The sequence below is a fragment of the Tachysurus fulvidraco genome, chromosome 10 (assembly GCF_022655615.1).
Source record: "Tachysurus fulvidraco isolate hzauxx_2018 chromosome 10, HZAU_PFXX_2.0, whole genome shotgun sequence".
NCBI lineage: Eukaryota > Metazoa > Chordata > Actinopteri > Siluriformes > Bagridae > Tachysurus > Tachysurus fulvidraco.
In genome coordinates, this window is record NC_062527.1 from 9,921,250 (window position 1) to 9,930,489 (window position 9,240).

Below are 9,240 nucleotides of genomic sequence, written 5' to 3' on the forward strand. Positions count from 1 at the left end.
TATTGGTAGTATGCTTTTTTCTTACATAATTTACTCCTTTTCTTAGTAAGTTCATTAAATTCAAAGACTTTCACGTTGTAAAAGTGTTGTCTCTGACCCTGTTCTTCAAAAGTTAAAAGCATCTGGAACAGTTCAAACACTGGGTGCTGCAGAAAAGACATGACAGTCTGGGGCTGCCTGTTCAACCTGCAGGCTTCTTGTGTACACAGCAGTTCAAATGTTACACTACAGTTTGGTATAGCATAGCAGTATAGTACTTTACATCTATGGTGCCCTTAGGACTTTTCACATCCCAGACATTCATCATTTATATGCATCTCACATCAAAACCATGAATATCACATCATTCTGCATTCAGATTTAGCATAAAGATATCAGGGTACAAACACTTGTCTAACCTCTGGCTATTTTTGTGATTCCTGTGCTGCTGAATAGATAAAGAGAAGAGGAAGTTGATATAGGTGCTAGTGCTATGTGAGCCTGTCGTGTATGTAGAGGGAGTATGAAGGATCTGTTTGCTTCTGTTTCTCCTGCTTTCTCTCTCTCTCTGGAGACCAATGAAACCCAGTCAGGCTAAGTCAGAAATGGTGTAGAGACATCTTGTGGGCTAACCACCAAGAAATGTGGGGGTAAGGAGCCATGCCAAGCAGGTGGCAGGGATGTGATGAGAGAATCTTAGTCAGACAACACATTTGGAATGGAAACAGATATTTTGACACAATATATTTTACAATATATCTTTTCCACTATTACATAAAGGATTACAATTCAGGCTATTTAGCACAAACAACTTTTTCAAAATAAAATATTACCACATACTCTGTGTGCACTAACATATAGCTATTAAATAACCCAGATTAATTTATTGTATTGGGGGGGCACGGTGGCTTAGTGGTTATCACGTTCGCCTCACACCTCCAGGGTTGGGGGTTTGATTCCCGCCTCCGACTTGTGTGTGTGGAGTTTGCCCGTTCTCCCAGTGCCTCTGGGGTTTCCTCCGGGTACTCCGGTTTCCTCCCGCGGTCCAAAGACATGCATTGTAGGTTGATTGGCATCTCTGGAAAATTGTCCATAGTGTGTGAGTGAATGAGAGTGTGTGTGCCCTGCGATGGGTTGGCACTCCGTCCAGGGTGTATCCTGCCTTGATGCCCAATGACGCCTGAGATAGGCACAGGTTCCCCGTGACCTGAGAAGTTTGGACAAGCAGTAGAAAATGAATGAATGAATGAATTTATTGTATTATGTTATTTTGTAGGTCATTATTTGAATAAGCCCAGATTAATGTTACACTTAAAAATGTGTTGCCTGTGTATTTCAGCCTCAGAACAAACTGTTGCTATGTCTTTTACCTTTCCAAACCTATATTTTATATAATTTGAACTACCTGCAATCTATGTCACAGGAGCAGAATTAACTGTGCACTGCTATCAAGGCCTTTAATGCTGCTACTTAATTTCCCATGAAAACTTTCGGTTACTGCACTAAACTGTAATGTGCTTTACTCTTTGGTCTTATGTCACAATTAACATCTGCTGCCTTAGTCATGTTTGTTATACAGTATATGTAAATTAGATTAGGATTTCAAGAAAATGTAATGGGTCGAATTTATATGGAATATAAACTTATCTATTCTTATTATGGCCATAGGTGCAGAGGGTAAAGTGTTTCCATGAAGTATGAGAGAAACTCTGTACTGTTTGAGTATATGAGCTTCACAGAAATCTCATGTTCTTTCCAGCTTTAAGTGGAACAACATGTTCTCAGTAAAGTCTGAATCATTTTTAGGTATGACACATGACTGACACTCTCATCTCTCTCTTTCTCTTTCTCTCTGTCTTCTTCTTTCACATGGTTACAGGACTGAGTTCTAATCATTCAACCACTAAAATAGAATAGTGTAAAATGTTAATTGTAAATATATTGGTAAGAGATGCTATTAGAAAAAGGATACGTAAAAGCTGGCAGTGGAAAGGAGATTATTCTAATTATTATTCAGAGATTATAACAAATATACAAATGAGCATTGTTAGGAATATTTGAAATGTACACTCTGAATTAAAATATTATTGGAAAAATATGTAGAAATATGCATATAACTGAATATATATAGACAATGCATGCATATGATGGCAATGAGGGAAGTGCGATGTTAGGTCAGTTGGTTGTCAAAAGGCTGAAAATTGCAGCTGAAATGACCTAATTTGTCTCACTCTTTAGTAATTGTTGGGATTGGCTACTTCAATTTTATAGAAGAGGCTTTTTCTTAAGCTGCAGGTTCACTGGGTTCAGGCTGCCAAAAAGCACAGGAGTGTATCCTGGAGCTAACAGATCCTTGCCAGATATGTGTGTGTGTGTGTGTGTGTGTGTGGTGTGTGTGTGTGTGTGTGTGTGTGTGTGTGTGTGTGTGTGTGTGTGTGTGTGTGTGTGTGTGTGTATGTGTGTGTGTAGTGAATTCCTACAAGGATATAATGTTTCTAAGTAAGTATTTTGAGCAGAACTGTATAAGCGTGGCTTGCTTTCTAGCCAACCATTTCAGAGTGCCAAAGTCCCTTCAAAGAAGTCAACACTGTGTGTCAGAAATTTGTCTGGGCATAAAATGCTTTTTTCCCCTTTTCTGTTCAGTACTAATGATTGCAAGTTATTTTGATTACAAGTTATTTTGTATCTGAACAGTTTAAATGTAAAGACATAGCAAGAGGTTTAGACTTTACATGATTTTATTGAAGAAATTGTGTAATTTATTTTCTTAAGGAAAAACATCACTGTTTTAGACACTTCCGGAAACAGCATATTCAATGGCAACATTATTAACACTATAAATGTTTTATAGTCATTTTGTATTTTTGCATATCACACACATTATATAACAATTGTTTATGTTATTATATTTCTTTACTTTTTTACAGTCTTTCTTGTAGAGGAATTTGGAAGCTGAGTACTTTAGATAAATGTGTGCTGATCATATACTTCCCATGTCAGGTTTAATAATATGAAACAACTGCAAAGAACTGTAAAGAACATTACTGCAAAGAGGAGCTCATTTAACTGGGCTAACTTTATGGCTCTCTATGGTCTTTTTTCTACCTATTTAGAAGATTTACCTTCTAAGAAAAAGACAGATTTCATTATGTTACAGAGAATAAACATGAATGTCTGATCCACTGTACATTTATTATAAATGTTTATTCTTGCTTCCCTTGACTCCCTGTCCCTGCTCCTACTCAAAGTTGGGCCTGTGAGTCTGCTGTATTATGTAAATGTGATTTTATGGCTGTGTAGTTTTATGCTTGTGCTCAATACTTGAAACCACTGTATGTGTACAGTATTCCTATTCTATTATTCATATGTTTACCTTCTGCTCTATGTTTATGTTCTGTAAAGCTGCTTTGAGACAATGTCTATTGTAAAAAGCGCTATACAAATAAACTTGAATTGAATTGAATTGAATATACGCACAGGATTCTGTCCAAATCACAATAATTTAGCATTTCTTTTAAACGCTTTTCATGTTGTCAAAAAAGTCTAAGTAAGCCACCTATATTGATCGCATACCAGGTTGAATGTTTTCCAGGTAAGCACTTTATAATTTTCTTTCTTTCATTTGTTCATGGATTTTAACACTTTTTTAAATTTAGTTGACTTAAATTCTGCATTTTAGAAAAATATAGCAAACAACTAAATCGGTTATTTACTTACTCTGACCAGATTTAAAATGGTCCAATGTGGATAATTTGTTTGTCAAATATTAAGTTTGACCTCTTGAATATGACCAAAATGTTCATATTTTCTATCACCTTAAAAGGACATATTAAAATATTTTGGCACAAATGTAGACGTCTCATTAAAGTCACCAAATATATCTTTTAAACATCTGGTGGACTCCTTTGTACTTTATAACATATCCTCCAAAAGACTTATGTGTTACATAATCTTACAAAACACTGAGAAGCCTGACAGACAAGTTTACTCTAAAAAAACAGACTTCACAGCCCTTGCTACTCTTCCAGTGGCATGTCGCAGCTTCTGTTTTAGCAGGGTCACTGAGTTGATAGTAGTGCCTATGGCCATGTATGGGGAGATCCTACAGATAATGACATTACGTTTCTCTGTAAATAACAGTGCTATTGTGTGTGTGTGTGTGTGTGTGTGTGTGTGTGTGTGTGTGTGTGTGTGTGTGTGTGTGTGTGTGTGTGTGTGTGTGTGTGTGTGTGTGTGTGTGTGTGTGTGCGTGCACTGTGGAAAAAGAATTGCTAGGAGCAGCAATACACAAACATCATAACAATAAAAAGACGATTTTCTTGAACAAAGGACAATCTCACCTGACAGTGAGAATTCAGATGCTCAAAATCTACAAGAATAATTTGCTTTTAGGATGATTAATGTAGTTTTATATCAAAAACACTAAAATGTCATAGTGCCTACAATAATTCTATAAAACTTTTTAAAAAGTCTCATTTTGCTGTAACAATTCAGTAAAGAATATGTGAATTACATCAAACTATGGAATCAGAAAAATAGAAAAAAAGTATCCATTCAAGTATGGTAATGTGAATTATTCAACTTATGCTTTTAAGTTTATATTAAACCAAATATAATGATGATGACATCTTTTAAAAAAAATGGATTCCTCCTATGACTACCTAAACTGAACAGACTACAGTAAACCTTTTGAGGAAAAGATGCCTACTTAGTATTTACATTGACTATGAAACTAGGACCAAATTTATCAGCTGATTTAAATATGACAATGATAAAAAAATGAAATGAAAAAATAAAAATAAAAATGCTAAAATACATGAACCTTTTGGGTGAAAGGTACAAGGTTTAAACTAAGTTGAGTGTATGAAAATTTAGTTTCCACTCTTTAGTCTTCTGTAATGATCTATAAACTGTATAACCTAATATTTCATTATTTTACTTGTTGTCACATTCAGAAGGGTAATGGCACAAATTATTATTAATTATTTGACTATCAGTAATAATAATGCTATTGGAATTTTATTATCAGTTTACTGTAACAGTTTCTCTCAATTGTTCCATATTTTTAAGATTATGCTTTTGGTTTATGCAGGTTCACATCACCTCTCTTCCCCTCCTTATATCAGTCTGGCTTAGTCTCTGTAATTAAGAACATTCCCAAACTAGAGATCTTAGCCAAGAGCTCTCAGTCCTGCTGGCAGATGCATTGTGATGAAGAGATTTGCTTTGCATTCAGTCACTCCACTATTGCTTCATTCTAACAACATCTTTTCTGTGTGCCAAAAATGATTCTAACAAGTCAGTTTATTATGTATTTAACTCCAGCTAACTGAACTGACTAAACCGTTGTCACTTTTCTGTGAGGTGTAACAAGAAAAAATTAAAACATAGTTGTGTCCCTGACCCATAAAACCACCTCCTTTGAGAGAGTTTTCACCACCATCTCAACCTTTTGGGTAATGGCTCACAGATGAACCTGTTATTATTAAGGATCTGAGACGACTAAGAGGTCAAGATTTTCACAGTCCACTAGCTCTCTCAGCCTGTGTGGGTGTGCTAGTCAGATGGCGATAAAGTCAGCCATGCACTTCCTCTGCCTCTTCACTTCCTTTCCTGTCATTACAGCCCTCTTATGGAAATAGTGAACAGTCCAGGACTGAATAGTGACCTATTCTTTACTTGTGCTTGGAGACGTTTTGTTCACTAATAAATGACTGTCTAAAACAACCTAAAGGAAACAGGATCCTATACAGCACAGTTACAGTAGATTTGAACCAAATTAATTGGTGAGTAGTGTTTCTCAGCGCTGCCTCAATCCCTTCCCCCAACATGAGGGGAGATCAGATATCATGAGCCCAGACCTCACACATTCTCCCACACATCACACTGCAGCATGGCCAATGTTTTTTAATAACTTGTTCTTTCATTCCAAGCTGTTTTTAGGCTGTTTGTCCAAGCGATTCAGTTACACATTTGTATTGAATCATTTACCACAGCAACATTCCACAACCAGAAGATGTTCAACCCAGTACTGATTTTCAGTTATGTGATTTATACATTTAAACATTGTATAACTCTGTAACACAACTGCACCTACAGAGCAAACAGACAAATGTTCAGATACTTTCGGTGATTTAGAATGAGGAGATTTAAGCCAGTCTTGTAAGAATTGTGAAATAAAAAAACGAAGTGTTAATATGAAAATATATGTAAAACCATTTAATAAATCGGTTTGTCTTTACGGCTAAATTTAATGACAGTTCAAAGGCCAGACAGAGGTTTCAGTATTATTTACTTGCCAGGTTTGGTATTGACTTCAAGATACATGAGAGAGTAAAACCTTCAAAGAATTATGACATTTTATTTAGAATTTTTTGCTATAAAGCAGTGTAAAATCCATCTTCATTACTATTATAATCATAATCATTTTCATAAAATTATCATACAAGAGTTCAGTTTCCATTGTTATTCACATTAAAAAGCTGCTGGAACTCATTTTTGCTTGTTTTCTGAGTTTTCACTCATTGACAGTGTGTTGATCCACCATAGCAAAACACAAATTTGATACGCATATCAGATTTTCTATACCACTGCGTGTCTCCTTTGAGTAATGGTTGGATACAGTTGTATTACATTACAGTTGTTTAACCAAAATATCTCTCAATTTGTCACAAGAACTACTGACTTTGAAATTGGAATTAGCAATGTGCTACCGTATGTGGTCCTGATGCAGATAAAAAAGAAATCCCTAAAAAATATTAAGCATTTATAGAGTGAGTATATGCTATGTGGCCTTCTTTGATTTAATATCTTCTGTCTTGAGACCAGTTTTTGAAGCTGCATGGTGCCGAAATGCCCTGATGATCAAATCCTCTCATTACATTGGAACCCCCATGTTTGTGTTGTCTCTGGCAAGCATGCCTTTTACTCATCCTCCCACACTGGATTCTCATATGGTCTGTTTCCCTCTAGTCTGAGACAGTGCAGACGAGGATGAGGAGTGGTCATGGGGTGCATAGACTACCCCACCCACCCTGCTTCCAGCCCAGACTGAAAATCCCAGAGGCCTACAAACAGCACAGGTGACTGAAACACTCTTTTGAACTGACAGGCACTGAATAAACATCCCAGAAGAACATTGCAGTGCCAACACAGTACTTAGAAAATCCTGTCTTCATGCAGAAACACTCACAATACTATTTATTTACTTTAAAAAAGTTCATAAAGGATCATAAAACTGTTCATTCTTCTCTCCCTGTGTTTCTGCTCCAGTTACTGTCTCCATCGTGTGCTTTTGAGGCTAAGTCTTGGCACGATCTGTGGCAAATGCAGTGACAGACGGAGAGAGAGAGAGAGAGAGAGAGAGAGAGAGAGAGAGAGAGAGAGAGAGAGAGAGAGAGAGAGAGAGAGAGAGAGAGAGAGAGCGAGAAGGAAACAGCCACAAATAGATCTGTCCCCCGTCCCCCGGCCCACAAGAGAGCTACAGCTCCACTTCTGCACACACTCACTTTTCATTTTGCATGTGCCCAGGGGCCAAGAGAAGTTAGTGGAGAACCATTGGGAAATTAAATTTGAAATTATTCGATTATTACACACAACACAGCCCAAGGATACGTCCATAACACAATAAAAAAACACAGTTGTTAAAATAAACCGATTTTACCTACAAATCTCCCTTTTCTAATATTGTCAATACTGTGTACTGTGCCGCCTAGCTGCTCTACTGATCATTTGTTATCTAACCTTATCTAACAGGGCAATTAATAATGTTAAAGATGCAAATAAAATTAAACTTTCTGTTATTAATTGCTAAATTTCCAGCATTGATAAGGAGGAGATGGAAGAATTCCTTCTGCTCTTCGTCATTTAGGCCACAGACAGCAGTGGGATTAAGGTATCCACTATCTGAGCCTTGGACTTATACAGGATCAGCTCATCAGCACATCTTCCAGCTTTTCTATTTTATTGATGTAAAATAGAAAAGCTAGATTTAAATGATATTTAGCTTGTCATCCTCTTCCAGTTTATCAGATACTTCTGATAATGTAGGATGGCAGATGTGATTTCTGGTATAAAAAATCTCATAATATTCTATTGATAGAATTAAATCATAGAATCATTTTCTATTTTCAGAAGGAGCCTTGAGTGGTAAAGTCTTCAGTCATCTTGACTCACTGTTCAGAGTGGTCTGACATTCACAAATATAATTTTGTCCTCCAAATTCACATCAAATTAGTTCTGTGCATATCACAAACAGTCTAACTTGCCAGTCAGTGACATTATTATGATGAAGAAGAGTGTGTATTTCTGTGTGACCCTTTATTTCTGTTCTTTCTCTGAAACTTTGGCAGGCAAGTGGTGTGGACAGGCAACTTCTTCCTAGACAACACAGCTAACCTGTCCTTGGGATGGTTTCATGTTCACAGACAAACACACACACAAACACACACACACACACACAAACACACACACACACACACACACACACACACACACACACACACACACACACACACACACATATATATATATACACACACACACATATATATATACACACACACACACACACACACACACACACACACACACACACACACACACACACACACACACACACACACACACACACACACACACACACATATATATATACACACACACCCTCACACACATAAGCATCCATGCTTCAGAGCTCCATGTGATCGGTCGGGGGAGGCAAGTAAATGACTGGCTCTTATTAAGGCTGTCTTCTTCATTTGAGAGGATAAGATCAACCGAGGGTCGTGTCTCAAGTTTCCATGAAAGGATTAAAAAGTAAACAACTGAGAATTTGATCCAGTCCCTCTTGGAGGAGATATATGTTTCACCAAGAGCAGAGTGTATACCTCTCTGAGGCCATCAATAATAATTCTATGGGAACAAACCTGACTTTGTTCATATGTAATGTGTCTGTGATCAGTCATTCTCTTATGGACAATGAGCAGGATTTGTATATGCTGTATGGATGCTGTATATATACATAGTCTCATATTTTCAGAAAATACACTTTATCCTTAAACTGCATTTGCAGTCATTTCCAAACTGTCACTTGAGTACTGTATGTTCTACAATTAAGTTTCTGAAAGGCAGACATGCAGATTATTAAGTTGAAGACAACTTGGCTTTAGGGCGGGAAACTGTCGGGAAATTTGGAAGCAAAGAAGCAGTATTCAGCTGCAAGTGCAAGCAGATGTAAACCTGCCTTGCTGTGCATTATTA